Consider the following 16,878-nt stretch of genomic DNA (forward strand, 5'->3'; position numbering starts at 1 on the left):
AGAGCCCCCTATACTTACCTCATCCCGCCGGGTCCCGCTTCTGGATTCGGTCGGGTCACGGAGATCTCAGCCGCTGCAGCCCGGCGCGCGCGCTGAGAGATGAGTCCAACACCCATAGAGAATGACAGGAGAGTCCAGCGCTCCGTCATTCTCTATGAGCGTTGGACTCATCTCTCAGCTCGCGCGCCGGGCTGCAGCGGCTGAGATCTCCGGGACCCGACCGAATCCAGAAGCGGGACCCGGCGGGATGAGGTAAGTATAGGGGTCTCTAACGGGGGGGTCGGGAGCCTGTCACCCCGGCACGGGGGGTGACAGGTTCCCTTTAAGCCGCTGCCAGAAGTCTCTATTCCCATCTTAGAAGTGATTTCTGTGGTCCGAAGGTTATGTACATATCAACTTCAGACTCTGAGCTGTGCAAAAGGGGATTATGAATTCCACAGAATCCTTTCAATGTGACCTCATGTGCATCTATACAGTACCAGGAAACACATTTTTCTAGATTTCTGATATATCCAACATGTTTTCAGCATTTGACCTGTACTGCTCCAACTTCAATAAGATGGCCAAAAGTACTGGCCTGTTCAGGAACCATTTAAAGGGGCTGTCTAAAATAGTCAGCTTTATTCTAGAAATAGTACTATCCATGTCCAAGGACTGTGTCTGGTATTGTAAATTAGCTTTATTCTGTGCAGTACCAGACACTACCTTAGAGTGGCACTGTTTCCTGGGAAAAGACTAGTCCTTTCTTTCCCTAATCCTGGCAATCCCTTTAAATAGTACATATATTAGAACTCTGTTTACTGACCCAAATGATGCCCCTGTGCTGGTAGCCATCCATGTACCCCAATCCGCACCCTTTAGACTAGCAGAATAAAGGTGGCACTGGTTTCACCACCCACTATCTTCTATCTATCAGGTCATCTTATTATTACAGTCTCTCTGGTACCAGAAATCTACAATGTGGCAGATTTCTTGGGTAAAGGTAACACTATCAATGATTGTGATACAGTATTTATATGTAAATAGATTGGATATTTTATTTCATTGTAGATCACAGATGATAACTTATGAATAAAATGTAACTATTTTCCATTGGTGAATGTATGTATAAACCTACAGGAATCCACCATCCTCTGCTCTGTATTTTGTCCCTCTGGATTTATACTGCGGTGTAATAATTCTGTATCAGAATAACAGCATCGTCTCTAGAATATTCTCACATCATCCTCATCATCCTGGTTTATCGTTTGGCGATATTCTATTTTATTAATTTCTCATGTAAGGAGCTGCATCCTCTGTACTACGCTGTGGAGCATGATGGAGCTATAGAAACAAACAGTAATAAACTATAAGAATTGCTTATTTAACAACTCCAGTCACAGACATTTATTCATTTTGGATTGTAAAATAAAGGGGTATTCTCTCCTTAGACGTTTATGGCATCCCAACATGATATGCCATAAATGTTTGATACTGTGTTTCTCTGAAAATAGGACAGTGTCTTACATAAATTTCTGCTCCCAAAGATGGGCTGGTTCTTATTTTCAGGGAATACCTTATTTTTTAATGAAGATGAATTCACATGTCACATGCACAGCAGGGACAGAGCTTATGGTATGGTGGTTTCGGGCCACCAGGGGGAGCTCACCACAGTACACTTGTACAGCACAGCAGGGACAGTGTCTGGTATGGCGGCAGGCGACGGGATAACAGCAGACTGTGTGCAGCTCTACATCTGGTGGTAGGAGACAACGGGGATGGCAGCAGGCGATGGACCTCTTGATGCCTTGCCTGCCCATTTACAAGTGACAGTCGCGGAAGGGAACATCGGGGTTGGTGGCAGTTGACTGTCTTCATGTCCTGCATGCAGCTGCTCTGCAACGGACAGTGAAGGTAGGGGACAATGGCAGGCTAAAAAGAATTACAGCCGCATGCCCTTATGTTACATTGGCAGGCACGCTTCCAAACAAAAACTTTTTTAGGTCTTACTTTTGGGGGAGGCCTTATATTTAGCAATTCAGCAAAACCTGACAGCTGCACTTAGATGCTGTGCTCTCCCTGTCCCTAGTGTCCAATGGGATGGATCTCCCCCCCCGGGGGGGGGGGGGGGAGATCCATTCTTCTGCCAGTGCCGGGCCTCAGTGTTGCAATGACGCTGATCCCGGTTCGGTAATACATTGCTATGGCCTGCAGCGGGCCATAGCAATGGATCACCGATATGATGGATCATTGCTGTGTATATACAAGTCCCCCAGGGGGACTACTAGTTAATGTAAAAATGAAAGTAAAAATGTTTTTTTATTAATAAAAAATCCCCTCCCCTAATAAAAGTCAAAATCACCCCCCTTTTCCCATTTTAGAAATATAAATAAATAAATAAACAAATAAATAAACATGTTTGTTATCGCTGCGTACGTAATCGCCCGAACTATTAATTAATCACATTCCTGATCTCGCACGGTAAATGGCGTCAGCGCAAAAAAATTCCAAAGTCAAAAATTGTGCATTTTCAGTCGCATCAAATCCAGAAAAAATGTAATAAAAAGTGATCAAAAAGTCGTATATGTGCAATCTAGGTACTAATAGAAAGAACACATCATGGAGCAAAAAATGACACCTCAAACAGCCCCATAGACCAAAGGATAAAAGCGCTATAAGCCTGGGAAGAGAGTGATTTTAAGAAACATATATTTGTTAACAATGGTTTGAATTTTTTACAAGCCATTAGATAATATAAAATTTATACATGTTACATATCATTGTAATCGTAACGACTTGAGAAACATGCATAACAAGTCAGTTTTACCCCAGGGCGAACGGCCTAAATGCAAAAATCCCTAAAATCAAAACAAATTCCTTTTTTATTTCAATTTGACAGCGCAAATGATTTTTATCTGGTTTCGCAGCATATGTTATGGAAAAATAATGCCTGTCATTGCAAATTACAATTGGTTTCGCAAAAAATAAGGGCTCATATGGGTCTCTAGGTGAAAAAATGCAAGCACTATGGACTTTTAAACATAAAGTGGAAAAAGCAAAAGTGCAAAAATGAAAATTGGCTTTGACCTTAAGGGGTTAAATGCAATAATGAAACAGTATGCAAGTAGCGCTCTCCGGTGGTCGCTGCCAGAAGCATTTATTTTAAATATAGGGAATGTGGAGCTCTGAAATTGAACTTTATACATTGAGAAATTAGCACAAAATTTTGAAACAAACGTTTAGATACATTTTTCTGATTTCTTTGGAAACAGTGCCTCTTAATGCTGTGTCTAGTATTGGATCATTCCAGCAAACCGGGCTGAACTGCAACAGTGACAGCCCTTCAGGTGGCCATACTCCATCAATAACTTACAGCTGAACCATTGTTCGGTCATCATTTCTCTCTCTGGTCCTCTCCCGTTCCTACTCCATACACAGAAATGTTTGGAATAGCAGAGCCTTTCTGTCTTCAATATGGGGAGTGGAAGGATAAGCCTCAGCCAGAGAACTCTAAATGCCGCATCTCTCTCAGAGAACAAAGAGGTCAAACACTGATTTTTCATCACAACCCTTATCTCCACCAACATCATCTGTCTGTGAATGGTCGGGAGAACGCCATACACCTTATTTTCTCGTCCAAACCCGCTGCGAGACAAATATATAGTTGTTCCTCAAGTCCGCTGCCTCGGGGTCACCTTTGACTCTGCCCTGTCCTTTAAACCCCAAATTCAAACCCTGACCACCTCCTGCCGCATTCACCTCAAAAACATTTCCAGAATCCGCTCTTTTCTCACCCCTGACTCTACCAAACTGCTGGTACATGCTCTCATTATTTCCCGCTTGGACTACTGTAATATCCTCCTCTCTGGCCTTCCATCTAACTCCCTTGATCCCCTCCAATCTATCCGAAACTCTGCTGCCCAACTAATCAACCTTTCCCCTCGCTTTGCCTCTGCCTCTCCCCTCTGACAATTCCTTCACTGGCTCCCCATTGCCCAATGTATTCACTTTAAACTGTTGACCATAACGTACAAGGCCATCCACAACCTGTGCCCTTGCGACCTCCGTCTGCACTCCCCCTTGTTCGTACCTCACACAACCCGAGCCTCCCCCATACTCTGAAACTCGCTACCCCGATACATCCGGCTCTTACCCACCATCAAGTCCTTCAAAAGTAACCTGAAAACCCATCTCTTCACATACACATCTCTTATGTTGTTTCTGCTCGTTACCCCTATCTATTGTATAGTGCTCTGGAATTAAGGGCGCTCTATAAATAAATAATAATAATAATAATAATACTTCTGGATGAAAGCATCATTCTTTAAAGGAGAAGTCCAGCAAAAATTTTTATTAAAGTATTGTATTGCCCCCCAAAAGTTACACAAATCACCAATATACACTTATTAGAGGAAATGCTTATAACGTGCTTTTTTTCCCTGCACTTACTACTACATCAAGGCTTCACTTCCTGGATAAAATGGTGATGTCACGACCCGACTCCTAGAGCTGTGGGGGCTGTGGCTGCTGGAGAGGATGATGGCAGGGGGACACTGAGGGACACAGGGCACTGGAGGGACACTGAGCATCCCTCTGCCATCATCCTCTCCAGCAGCCACAGCCTGCACAGCTCTGGGAGTCGGGTCGTGACATCACCATTTTATCCAGGAAGTGAAGCCTTGATGCAGAAGTAAGTGCCGGGAAAAAAAAACTCTTTATAAGCATTTCCCATAATAAGTGTATATTGGGGATTTGTATAACTTTTGGGGGGCAATACAATACTTAAAAAAAAATTGCCAGACTCCTCCTTTAAATCTCCTATTTAGAGTTATTACAAGCTGTAGTATGATTACATAGCCAACTTTCCATTAGTATTCTCTTATTTTTTCCCCCATAATCCCAAGCATTAAAGTGAACCTGTCAGCCACTTAGCATGGGTATAAATAAGGCCATGGCTAGATTGGGCTTCCTATTATGGCCCCAGACATACCTTTTTAGCTCTGATCTCTTATTAGTTTTTATTTTATGACTCTAAGATTTTTTTTTATTAGTAAACAAAAATTGGTGGGGGCATCAGTATCATTCCTGTCATACCTCATATTCAAGAGGGGTCAGTGTTTTTTTTCATAATAAGGTGGCATAGAGCATTACTGACAAATAAATAGATGACGACTGTAGATTGTTTTTTGTATGGTAAATTGGAAAGACGAAGGATTATTCTGGCATTCGTTTACATTCCCCCTTCCTGTACTTGCCCGCCGTCCTCAGGCATTTGCATAAATTTGTCTGCCAGAAGGATCATTGCCCAGTTCTGGTTATGGGATCTCAACAGTCATGGATGAGAACCTGGATAGAATGTGCATTAAAGTAATAAAAATAGGAGGAGGGAGGGCCCCTTTGGCCAAAATGTGTGCTGAACTAGGTTTAATAGATATCGGGAGGAATACATACCCTGTTGTAATAAGTCCTGTGGTAGCATGTCCAGAATCATTCTGGTTTTATGCAATGAGGAGGCTATTACTAAGCTGGCTCTAAATAAATACTTAGCTAGGAATGTCTCTGATCATGTCCCAGTATATGTAAAAGGGGTTATCCAGCTCTACAAATCCATGGCCACTTTTGGCCCACTCTTGTCTCCAGTTCAGGTGTGGTTTGCAATTAACCCTTAGGGGACACAGCCAGTTTCCATTTTTGCGATTTTGTTTTTTCCTCCTTGTGTATATAAGGCCATAGCACATGCATTTTTCGACCTAAAGACCCAGATGAGCACTTATTTTTTTTGCGCCACTAATTGTACTTTGCAGTGTCTTCCATAATTTTTGCCTAAAATATGCTGTGAAACCAGAAAAAAATAATATGTGTGGTGAAATTGTTTGTTTTTACGCTGTTCGCCCAAGGTTAAAACTGTTATACATGTTCCTCAAGTTGTTACGATTACAACGATATGTAACTTGTATAACTTTTATTTTATTTGATGGCTTTTAAAAAATTAAAACTATTTTAAAAAAAATATATGTTCCTTAACCCCTTAAGGTCAAAGCCAATTTTCGTTTTTGCGCTTTTGCTTATTCCATTTTAAGTTTAAAAGTCAACAGCGCTTGCATTTTTTCACCTAGAGACGTATATGAGCGCTTATTTTTTGCGAAACCAATTGTACTTTGCAATGACAGGCATTATTTTTCCATAACATATGCTGCGAAACCGGGGAAAAATCATTTGCGCTGTCAAATTGAAAAAAAAACTAATTTGTTTTGATTTCGGGGAGTTTTGCATTTACGCCGTTCGTCCTATGGTAAAACTGACTTGTTATGCATGTTCCTCAAGTCGTTACGATTACTATGATATATAACATGTATAACTTATATTGTATCTGATGGCCTGTAAAAAATTCAAACCATTGTTAACAAATATACGTTCCTTAAAATCGCTCCATTCCCAGGCTTATAGCGCTTTTATCCTTTGGTCTATGGGGCTGTGTGAGGTGTCAGTTTTTGCGCCATGATGCGTTCTTTCTATCGGTACCTTGATTGCACATATACGACTTTTTGATCGTTTTTTATTACATTTTTTCTGGATTTGATGCGACAAAAATGCGCAATTTTGCACTTTGGAATTTTTTTGCGATGACGCCATTTACCGTGCGAGATCAGGAATGTGATTAATTAATAGTTCGGCCGATTACGCGCGCGGCGATACTAAATATGTTTATTTATTTATTTATTTATTTATATTTATAAAATGGGAAAAGGGGGGTGATTTGGACTTTTATTAGGGGAGGGGGCTTTTTATTAATAAAAACACTTTTTTACTTTTTTTTTTACTTTAACTAGAAGTCCCCCTGGGGGACTTGTATATAAACAGCATTTATCTCTCATAGAGATCAATGCTGTGTATATACACAGCAAAGATCGATCAGATCGGTCATAGATTGCTATGGCCTGCTGCAGGCCATAGCAATCTATTGCCGAGCCGGGATCAGCGTCGGTCCGACGCTGAGGCCCGGCACGGGCAGAAGAACGGGGAGATCCGTCCCACTAGACACCAGGGACACGGAGAGCACAGCATCTAAGTGCAGCTGTCAGGTTTGACAGCTGCACTTAGAGGCTTAATTAGCCGGCGCGGCAACGGGACCCGCGCCGGCTAATAGAGGCACTGCCCGGCTGCACGTGTCAGCCGGGATCAGCGCCGTTCAGAGCGGCACCATGACGTATCAGATATGTCATGGGTCGCTAAGGGGTTAATATTGCTCTATTACTGTGCTTATATCCTATGGTCTATTGGGATGTGTGAGGTGTCACTTTTTGTGCCATGATCTGTTCTTGATTGCGCATATGAAAATTTTTGATTGCTTTTTATCACAATTTTTTGAGATTTGATGCGACCAAAAATGCGCAATTTTGCACTTTTTGCTATTTTTTTTACTCTCACGCCATTTACCGTGCAAAATTGGGAATGTGATAATTGGGAATGTGATAATTTAATAGTTCAGGCAATTACGCACGTGGCAATACCAAATATGTTTATTTATTTATTTTTATTTATTAAATGGGGAAAGGGGTGTGATTCTGACTTTTATTAGGGGAGGAGATTTTGTATTAATAAAAAACAATTCTTTTTTTTTTTTTCTACACACATTACTACACTGTTCTCTCATAAAGATCTATGCAGAACAGATATACTGCATAGATTCATGAGATGCATGCCGAAAGCAATAGAGTGCCCTTACGGCGCAGACCCTGGCCGGGTGAGGGTATGGGGATCTCCCCTCCGCGATCGTGGGAAGGCGGACATCAAGTATTTAGATGCAGCTGTCAACTTTGACAGCTGCATCTAAATACTTAATTAGCGGGCATGGCGACCGAACAGTGCCAGCTAATAGCCGCGGTCCCGGGCTGCATATAGCACCTGGGATCACGGCAGTTCAGAGCAGGGTCGCCGCCCGACCCTCTGAACTCCCCTAGTGGAACCAATACGTTCAGTAACGTCAGGGCCGTTTCTAGCACTGTGCCAGCCAGGCGGCCGCACAGGGCGCTAGCAGTTAGGGGGCGCCATAATCGGAGCATAATAACAGCAGCAAAAAAAGTTAAAAAAAGTTCTGATTGCGGCTGAAAGTGGGCGTGGCCACGATCGCGAGGGCGGGGCCAATGCGGTGCGGGGGCGGGGTTAGGAGTGCTCACCTCAGTCAGCTCCCCACTTCAGGATGAAGCAAGGAGCTGTAAGGGCCTCCTACTGCCAGGGTAAAAGAAGACAGACTGCCCTCCTCCTGCACCACTGCCTGTTCCTGGAGGAGAGGAGGACTGCCCTGCATGTTTTAGGTAAGGGAAAGCCCCCCCCTCGCCGTTAGAGGGGCAGAGCTAAAGTCGTGGGGGAAGAGCCTCGTTTGTCTGGGCGGGGGGGTGCAATCTACTAGTCCCTGAAAAGTATACAGTATCCCCCCCCCCAACTCTTCATGTACTGTCCAGGCCCTAGTGAGCAGTATACAGGGGGGTCCTGATAACAGTACCCCACCCCCACTCCATACTGTTCAGGGCCTGGAGCCCATATATGCAGAGAGTTATATACTGCTCACTGTTATACTGTATACTGTTCACTAGGTCCTGAAGGTTACATTGGGGAAGGGTGGGGAGGTCACCCAGCTTTCGCAGCATCTTGTAGGCAGTATAATGGGGTCATCCAGTTTTCCCAGCATCACATACTTAGTATGATCAGGGTCACCCAGCTTTCCCAGGATCCTGTAATCAGTATGATAGAGGTCACCTGGCTTTCCAGCATCTTGTAGTCAGTATGGGGAGAAGGGGGGGGGGGGGGGGGGGGGGGCAAAAACTACAAATGCAGGCCTGCATGGATGGGCTTAACTGCACACATGGGGGATGCGGGGGGGGGGGGGGGGTAACTGCACACATGGGGGATGCTGGGGGGGTAACTGCTCACATGGCGGATGCTGGGGGGTTAACTGCACACATGGTGAATGCTAGGGGGTAACTGCACACTTGGGGGATGCTGAGGGGGAAACTGCACACATGGGGGATGCTGGGGGGGTAACTGCTCACATGGCGGATGCTGGGGGGTTAACTGCACACATGGTGAATGCTAGGGGGTAACTGCACACTTGGGGGATGCTCGGGGGGTAACTGCACACATGGGGGATGCTGGGGGGGGGTAACTGCACAAATAGGGGATACTGGGGGGGGGGGGGTAACTGCACACATGGGAGATACTGGGGGGGTAACTGCACACATGGTGGATGCTGGGGGGGTTACTGCACACATGGGGGATTCTCGTGGGGGTAACTGCACACATGGGGGATGCTGGGGGGGGTAACTGCACACATGGGGGATGCTGGGGGGGTAACTGCACACATGGGGGATGCTGGGGGGTAACGCAATGCATGGGGATGCTGGGGGGTAACTACACACATGGGGGATGCTGGGGGGGTATCTTTACACATGGGGATGCTGGGGGGTAACTGCTCACATGGCGGATGCTGGGGGGGTAACTGCACACATGGTGAATGCTAGGGGGTAACTGCACACTTGGGGATGCTGGGGGGGTAACTGCACACATGGGGGATGCTGGGGGGTAACTGCACACATGGGGGATGCTGGGGGGGGTTACTGCACACATGGGGGATGCTGGGGGGGTAACTGCACACATGGGGGATGCTGGGGGGGTAACTGCACACATGGGGGATGCTGGGGGGTAACTGCACACATGGGGGATGCTGGGGGGTAACTGCATGCATGGGGATGCTGGGGGGTAACTACACACATGGGGGATGCTGGGGGGGTATCTTTACACATGGGGGATGCTGGGGGGGTAACTGCACACATGGGGGATGCTGGGGGGGGTAACTGCACACATGGGGGATGCTGGTGGGGTAACTGCACACATGGGGGATGCTGGGGGTAACTGTACACATGGGGGATGCTGGGAAGGTAACTGTACACATGGGGGATGCTGGGGGGGGGTAACTGCAGACATGGGGAATGCTGGGGGGTAACTGCTCACATGGGGTATGCTGGGGAGTAACTGCACACATGGGGGATGCTGGGGGGGTACTGCACACATGGGGGATGCTGGGGGGGTAACTGCACACATGGGAGATGCTGGGGGGGGGGGTAACTGCACACATGGGGGATGCTGGGGGGAAATTGCAAACATGGGGGATGCTGGGGGGGTAACTTTACACATGGGGGATGCTGGGGGGGGGTAACTTTACACATGGGGGATGCTGGGGGGATAACTGCACACATGGGGGATGCTGGGTGGGGTAACTTCACACATGGGGGATGCTGGGGTGGGTAACTGCACACATGGGGGATGCTGGGGGGGGTAACTGCACACATGGGAGATGCTGGGGGGTAACTGCACACATGGGGGATGCTGGGGGGAAATTGCAAACATGGGGGATGCTGGGGGGGTAACTTTACACATGGGGGATGCTGGGGGGGGTAACTTTACACATGGGGGATGCTAGGGGGGTAACTGCACACTTGGGGGATGCTCGGGGGGTAACTGCACACATGGGGGATGCTGGGGGGGGTAACTGCACAAATAGGGGATACTGGGGGGGGGGTAACTGCACACATGGGAGATACTGGGGGGGTAACTGCACACATGGTGGATGCTGGGGGGGTTACTGCACACATGGGGGATTCTCGTGGGGGTAACTGCACACATGGGGGATGCTGGGGGGGGTAACTGCACACATGGGGGATGCTGGGGGGGTAACTGCACACATGGGGGATGCTGGGGGGTAACGCAATGCATGGGGATGCTGGGGGGTAACTACACACATGGGGGATGCTGGGGGGGTATCTTTACACATGGGGATGCTGGGGGGTAACTGCTCACATGGCGGATGCTGGGGGGGTAACTGCACACATGGTGAATGCTAGGGGGTAACTGCACACTTGGGGATGCTGGGGGGGTAACTGCACACATGGGGGATGCTGGGGGGTAACTGCACACATGGGGGATGCTGGGGGGGGTTACTGCACACATGGGGGATTCTGGGGGGGTAACTGCACACATGGGGGATGCTGGGGGGGTAACTGCACACATGGGGGATGCTGGGGGGTAACTGCACACATGGGGGATGCTGGGGGGTAACTGCATGCATGGGGATGCTGGGGGGTAACTACACACATGGGGGATGCGGGGGGGGTATCTTTACACATGGGGGATGCTGGGGGGGTAACTGCACACATGGGGGATGCTTGGGGGGGTAACTGCACACATGGGGGATGCTGGTGGGGTAACTGCACACATGGGGGATGCTGGGGGTAACTGTACACATGGGGGATGCTGGGAAGGTAACTGTACACATGGGGGATGCTGGGGGGGGGGTAACTGCAGACATGGGGAATGCTGGGGGGTAACTGCTCACATGGGGTATGCTGGGGAGTAACTGCACACATGGGGGATGCTGGGGGGGTACTGCACACATGGGGGATGCTGGGGGGGTAACTGCACACATGGGAGATGCTGGGGGGGGGGTAACTGCACACATGGGGGATGCTGGGGGGAAATTGCAAACATGGGGGATGCTGGGGGGGTAACTTTACACATGGGGGATGCTGGGGGGGTAACTTTACACATGGGGGATGCTGGGGGGATAACTGCACACATGGGGGATGCTGGGTGGGGTAACTTCACACATGGGGGATGCTGGGGTGGGTAACTGCACACATGGGGGATGCTGGGGGGGTAACTGCACACATGGGAGATGCTGGGGGGGGGTAACTGCACACATGGGGGATGCTGGGGGGAAATTGCAAACATGGGGGATGCTGGGGGGGTAACTTTACACATGGGGGATGCTGGGGGGGGTAACTTTACACATGGGGGATGCTAGGGGGGTAACTGCACACACGGGGGATGCTGGGTGGGGTAACTGCACACATGGGGGATGCTGGGGGGAAATTGCAAACATGGGGGATGCTGGGGGGGTAACTTTACACATGGGGGATGCTGGGGGGGGTAACTTTACACATGGGGGATGCTAGGGGGGTAACTGCACACACGGGGGATGCTGGGTGGGGTAACTGCACACATGGGGGATGCTGGGGTGGGTAACTGCATGCATGGGGGATGCTGGGGGGGGTAACTGCACACATGAGGGATGCTGGGGTGGTAACTGCACACATAGGGGATGCTGGGGGGGGTAACTGCACACATAGGGGATGCTGGGGGGGTAACTGCACACATGGGGATGCTGGGGGGTTAACTGCACACATGGGGGATGCTGGGGGGGGGGGTAACTGCACACATGGGGGAAGCTAGGGGGGGTAACTCCACACATGGGGGAAGCTGGGGGGGGGTAACTGCACACATGGGGGATGCTGGGGGGGTTACTGCACACATGGTGGATCCTTTAGGGGGTAACTGCACACATGGTGGATGCTGGGGGGGTAACTGCACACATGGGGGATGCTGGGGGGGTAACTGCACACATGGGGGATGCTGGGGGGGGGGTAACTTTTAACATGGGGGATGCTGGGGGGTAACTGCACATATGGGGGATGCTGGGGGGTAACTGCACACATGGGGGATGCTGGGGGGTTAACTGCACACATGGGGGATGCTGGGGGGGTAACTGCACACATGGGGGATGCTGGGGGGGTAACTGCACACATGGGGGATGCTGGGGGGGTAACTGCACACATGGGGGATGCTGGGGGGGGTAACTGTACACATGGGGATGCTGGGGGGGCTTAATTTGCTGACATGGGGGGAAGGGGTTTAAAGGGGTTGTTCGGCACTTAAAAACATTTGATATTTTGCTGCAGCAATAAGAATAAGAAGCAAAATAAGTGGTGAACTCATATTATCGGTGACAGCACGCTCAGCTAATCACTTACTGAGATGGGACAACCATGCAACCAGTGATTAGCTGAGCATGCTGTCACCGCTGCTACGAGTTCACCACAGAAGGGGTGGTGGTCAGCGCAGGGAAGTGGTAGAGACGCCGCAGGAGGTGAGAACAGGCTCTATATAATTATATATATATATATATATATATATATATATATATATATATATATATATTTTTTATTTTTTTTTATCTGAACCTATAATTGGGGGGGGGGGGGGGGGAGCTTTTTTCAAATCCGCCCTGTAGCCAAAATGACCTAGAAACTGCCCTGAGTTAAGGTTAAGACAAGGGACAGGGAAATTGTATAACCAAAATCAACCCTTATTGGTTAAAAGTGTTCAAATTTCGTGACTAGCAAGGAGATTTCATGTGTCTTAGAGGAAAACTGGGGATCAAACAGTATGGGATACCATTAAAGTGTTTTTAAGAGGAATTATTACTGGCCTTATTATTGCGGGAAAAAGGAAATAAGGCAAAGAAACCAGGAGGTAGAAGGGAGAGTTGGTAAAACAGAGGAAATATGCTCCCAATCCCGACTAGTGACAACAAAGCTTAGTGGGAATCAGCCAAAAAGGCACATGAAGAACTCCTGTGTGAAAGGACACATCATGAAATACATTTCCTTGGAAAAAAGAGTCATACGGAGAGTGGTAAGCTCAGCAAGAGACTTTCATCAATAGTTCATAATTAATAAAGATGTAAAAGAGGACTTGAGTTAATTCTATTAAAGACAAGGAAACATTTGATTTAGGAAAAATGAAAAGTGAATTTCAATATTACTATCAGGACTTATATACATCAGAGTTGAAATATGAGAGAAGTGAGATAGAAAGGTATTTGGAGGAGATTGAATTACTATGTGTTAATGAACAGCAGAGGGAGATGCGTGATGAGCCTATATTCCTTGAGGAAACCCAAACTGTACTTCAATGGGTTTGAGGTAATACCACCCCAGGTAAGGATGGATTACCCTTCGAGATATATCAAAGAATGGGGGATGTTCTTCTGCCAGCATTGCACAGGGTTATTAAACAGCTCTGGTTACAGGGGAGCCCTCTCACTCTATGGCTGAGGCCTCCATCACACTAATTCTAAAAGATAAGGATCCAACTGATGTCAGTTTATACAGACATGTATCCTTACTTAATATGGATATTAAAATCTACGCCAAAGTATTGGCTAAACGATTACTAGAGATTGTGCCACGCTTTTGGATCAAAGCGGTTTTATTCCTGGCAGATCCTCGGCTTTTCATAATACTCAGGTTGGAGCGACGGAGGGCTCCCACTCCATCCTGTCACTGGCTACTGCAAGGGCGTTCAACAGGGTGTAGTGGGATTTTCTGTGGGCAGTGTTGCATCGGTTTGGATTGGAGAAGAGTGTTAAAAAAATGGTGAAGGTTATGCATAAATACAAGGGCAGAGAAGGTTAGGACTGGGTGAGGTACTCTTCAAATACTTTAAAAAATTATTGGGGCAGAGGGTATCCTTGAGACAAGCCCAATATGGGTAACAAAAAATGGCCAGAAAGCCAGGCAGGCGTCAGAAGAGCTGCAGACTTACTGGAAGGGGAAGGAGTTAAAACTTTTGAGAGATTGCAGTCAGAATATGGGGTATCCGAAAAATATTGGCTGAATTACTGGGCCTTAAAACAGGCATGGGTTAAATCAGAGAATAAAGCAAAATTGAAATTCATTCCAGTACCAAAATGGGTTGAAGGTATTGCATTGAGGAATACAAAAAAAGAGAGTAGTCTTTAATCTACTCCAATTTAAGAGATATGGTCCAGAAAATTGTGTGGTAAGGACTAGGGATGGTCCGAACCTGCCGAGGTTCGGGTTCGTACGAACCTGAACTCTCGGCAATGATTCCCGCTGTCTTCCACCTCCGTGGAGAGGGTGGATACAGCCGGAGGACTGCCTGGAAAACTGGGATACAGCCATAGCCATAGGCTGTATCCCAGTTTTCCAGGCGGGCCTCCCGCTGTATCCACCCACTGCACGGAGGTGGAAGACAGAGGGAATCATTGCCGAGAGATCAGGTTCGTACGAACCCGAACCTCGGCAGGTTCGGACCATCCCTAGTAAGGACCCAGGATAAAGACTTTGGGCCAACTCCAGAAAAGTGGCTAGGAATATATAGGAATATTAACTCACTTGGGGAGATTTATCAAACATGGTGTAAAGTGAAACTGGCTCTTTTGCCCCTAGCAACCAATCAGATTCCACCTTTCATTTTCCAAAGAGTCTGTGAGGAATGAAAGGTGGAATCTGATTGGTTCACTTTACACCATGTTTGATAATTTTCCCACAATGTCTTTAAATTATTTATAATGTCACCTAATTCAACATTGTACATCAGTTGTATTGCGACCCAAAGTATCTGAATAAAATAAAAGGGCACAATTCTAGATATCATAGATGCGGCAAACTAGTAGCAGATCCTGCACATGTCTTTGGGTATTGTAGGGATATGGAAATATTGGAGAGGTATTTTTAAAGAAGCAAGTAAAGTGATTGTAGAAAACATCGCCCCATGCCCTTGGATAGGAATTTTGGGAAAGAACATAGAAACTAGGGCCCCCAATAAATTAAAGAAAAAGGTGAACAGAATGAAGTTTGTAGGCAGACTGCAGATATTGAAGAACTGGATATCTCTGGTGCCTCCCAGAATGGAAGTATAGAAAACATAAAGGTTTTATTGGAAAATTTATTTTTCTTTCTTTTTTTTTCTCTCCCACTGGTGCCCATGGGGTGGGTTGGGGGCAAGGTAAGGATGGCAACTCCCTCTGGCAAGGAACCATAGAAAGGATAACTAAGTGAAATGGAAACAAGATTCCTGAGATATGTCCGGAGGGGAGTGGAATTTATGATAAACAAAGTTTTACATATGTTATAAAAAGTAGAGGCCCATATGCGAAGAATGAGGTAGAAACAATTGCTATACTGGTAACCTTGCAGGCCTCTCCTTGATCGCCTGTAAAGCTATTCTGTAAGACTGTTGATAAAGCTGTAAGCTGGGTCATTCCTCGGGGCCTGTGGCGGGGTGTGAATCCAGTGGAGGGGATGCCGGAGGATGGATGGGTAAAGTGTGAAGTGCAGGATTTTCTAATCCTTCTTTTATTAAATTCTATAGAACAAGTAATATGTTTTTGTGGATCTAAGAGAAACACAGGACTAGTTTATATAGTTCATGGAGTCCAATACTTTTTGGTTCCAATTTGATCGGTGAGCTGGGCATGGGGATCCAAATAGTTTATCATAAAATTATCATAAAAAGGGCTGATTTAAGTCAAATGTTAAAGGATATGCCATCTGTAGTACATGATGTGTAATTTTAAGATTTGAGATAATTGTCTATATAATTCCTTGTCAGTATTTACAAAATAATAAAGAGTAAAGAAATAAAAATTCTTAGATCTTTTCTGACAACACATTGCCCTTTAAGAGGAAGTCCAACAAAATGTAAAAATCACTGGAAGGCAGGAGGTGCGTGAACATAATAAAGTATTCTTACCCCTTCCTGTGCCTCCATAATGCTTCTCTCCGGTCTCTTCATCACGGATTGTCTGTTCAGCCACTCAGTGACTGCTGCAGTGTCCCTCCCAAGTCACTGACTGCCTGAGCAGGCAATCCATCAATGGGGTACGTTACACTGCAGGAACAGGAACTGCTGGAGATATATTGGTAAGGCTGGAATTATATTGGTAAGGCAGTGCTAAGGTGGCATGGGGATGGGTAAGTATAGGTAAGTTGGTTCCCGCACCAACCTGCCTTCCAGTGATTTTTATATTGCATAGGACCTTTCCTTTAAGGTATAAAAGTCCACACATCTAAACTGGATACAGACACATCAGGTACTGCTAACAGATTTCATACTAAAGTCTTTAGTAATAGTATGTGTAAACACAAAGCTGATATACAGTTACAGCACTAGAAACTGGGAATAAGTGCTTACCATTCTGGATCTGTGGAAAGCTGGGTGATAACTCCTTGCATCTGGCTGTTTGCACCATAAATTCCG

The 16,878-nt window shown here is 46.7% G+C and overlaps 1 long non-coding RNA gene across 1 annotated transcript in view; it reads right to left on the bottom strand.

Annotated features, from left to right (window-relative positions):
• Positions 1 to 16,878, bottom strand: part of LOC138788724 (uncharacterized) — a 153,238-nt gene extending 136,360 nt beyond the window's left edge. Inside the window, exon 1 of the long non-coding RNA XR_011362636.1 lies at positions 16,813 to 16,878. This is a non-coding gene — a long non-coding RNA (uncharacterized lncRNA). The remainder of the gene's footprint in view (positions 1 to 16,812) is intronic.

This window comes from Dendropsophus ebraccatus, chromosome 4 (genome assembly GCF_027789765.1).
Source record: "Dendropsophus ebraccatus isolate aDenEbr1 chromosome 4, aDenEbr1.pat, whole genome shotgun sequence".
Taxonomy (NCBI): domain Eukaryota; kingdom Metazoa; phylum Chordata; class Amphibia; order Anura; family Hylidae; genus Dendropsophus; species Dendropsophus ebraccatus.